The 2,062-nt window shown below is 47.0% G+C and overlaps 1 non-coding gene across 1 annotated transcript; it reads left to right on the top strand.

Annotated features, from left to right (window-relative positions):
* Positions 1-600: 600 nt before the first annotated feature.
* On the top strand, positions 601-683 carry TRNAL-CAG (transfer RNA leucine (anticodon CAG)). Its single transcript has one exon. It is a non-coding gene; the product is annotated as a tRNA-Leu (tRNA).
* Positions 684-2,062: the final 1,379 nt, after the last annotated feature.

Here is a 2,062-nt window from a genome sequence, read left to right as displayed (position 1 = left end):
TCCTTTCTGTGGAACCAACCTCCCCTCTGAACTAAGACTACATTGATGCAATTAGCTTCCTAAAAACTTGTTTGCTCTAGAAGGCATTGGAAGCTGCCTTACGCCGAGTCAGACCATTGGTCAACCGAGCTCAGTATTGCCTACACTGACTAGCAGATGCTCTCCAGGGTCTCAGCCAGGCATCTTTGCCCAATCCTACCTGGAGATGCCACTGGGGAATAAAATAATTATTATTATTGAAGTAAATCAAAGAAATCAATACAGTAAAAATAATAGAAGTACTGTACAAAAAAGCAGTGCAGTATATCTGGGAGCGATTGGTTGGTAAAGTACTTAAGACCAAAAGGAAAACAAATTTTCACACAATGAAATTGGTATGTATTTATTGCATAATAGATAAAAATCCCGAAAAATTATGTTCTGCTTGACAGGGATCGAACCTGGGACCTTCTGCATGCAAAGCAGATGCTTTACCATTGAGTCACAGAGAGACCCAAGAGATCTTTGCTGCCTGTTAACACCAGCAGGTTTCTTTTAACCAGCTGCCAAGCGTCCTTCACTCAGTGGCTGATGTTTTATTCTTAATTTTACTTAACAGCTGTCAGGATGGCCGAGCGGTCTAAGGTGCTGCGTTCAGGTCGCCGTCTCCCCTGGAGGCGTGGGTTCAAATCCCACTTCTGGCAACAGAATTTTACTCGGGTTGTGCCTGAAGGAAATGCAGTTCAGAAATATTGTAAGAAATAGCATTGCTTCAGTTATTTTGAGATTAAAAAGAACAACAATTTCCTTGCAAATTAATCTTGAAGACAGCCATAAAGAGGCATTTCAAACTTTGCTCCCCTTCAGAAACCTCTTCCCCTCCTTCCAAAATTGTGCCTTTGGGCATGAGGCCTTGTGGCTATTCTTCCAGTAGGTAGGCCTCGGGAGTAACAGTGCTGCTGCCAAGGGACATTTCAACCATCTGCGGCTGCCCACGGCCGAATCATGCCGAAACCATCTCAATAATGGCTTCTGGCTGCCACGTGATAGCCAAAGTCTCCGTGGCCAAGGTGCCTACAGTCATTGCCACAAGGCGATGATGGAGACGGGGATTCCCTTGCTGCCCGCTGTGGGCCTTGTGATGTCATTTGCCCAAGTCCCTTGGCAACCCAGCCCAGTCATTGCAATATTTGCCTTTATTATGCACCAGTCTCCGCAGCAACCGTGTGCTGCTGGCAGGAGGAGGAAGAGGAGGAGGAGGGGATCCCCTTTTGCCTTGGAGCAATAAAACCAAAAAAATACAGTTTCTATCCCTCAGGGAGAGTCCCCTGACCCAGGTCTCCTTTCTTGCAGGCCAACATTTCTCAGGGGCTCTCCCCCCCTACAGCGAATCTCCTTCACACCGCCTTCTCCTTGGTGAATCTGAGACTGAAAGAGGGCGCGCCACATTCTCACTCGCAATTTCGTGGCAGGCGAGAGGAGGAGTTTGATAAGAAGCAGACTGAGTCACTCAGGGAGGGGGACTCATTTCAGGCACCACTAAGCCGCAGCTGAGGATGTGTTTATATCAGGAGGGTGGGCTTAAGTTGGCATGAGGCGTTTTCTGTCCCCCACACCCCAGTCTTCATTCGCAGCTACAGTATACCGAGCCACCGACTTCCCCTTTTGACTCAACCAACCCAGCTCCCCGGCAAGGAGCCACAAACCACAACTCAGCCCCGTTTCCACAGCCCTGTTCTCTTTTCTATGCACAGAAAAGGTGGATGCATTTTTTTATTTTATTTTTTGCAACGACCTGCTAGTCACAGGGGAAGAGCCACACTAGACATCTCACACATTTTGAAGGCTATCTTTGCAGCATGAAGGACTAGGAACTCGTTCTCTTTCTTTTAAATAAGATGAGAGGCTGGGCTCTGCATCCGATACCATTTGTACTCGGTGGGGAGAGGTTGATTTGTTTGTTTTTGGCATTTATATACTATACGACCCCGTCATGTTCTCTGGGCAGCCCGTAACTTAAGCTCCATCCTCAGGAAATGCAATTAATTGACAACTAAAATACAGCTGAAACGAAAAGACGCAT

The sequence above is a fragment of the Zootoca vivipara genome, chromosome 17 (genome assembly GCF_963506605.1).
Source record: "Zootoca vivipara chromosome 17, rZooViv1.1, whole genome shotgun sequence".
NCBI lineage: Eukaryota > Metazoa > Chordata > Lepidosauria > Squamata > Lacertidae > Zootoca > Zootoca vivipara.
The sequence above is the reverse complement of the archived record's forward strand: the minus strand, read 5'-3'. Positions and strand labels throughout refer to the sequence as shown.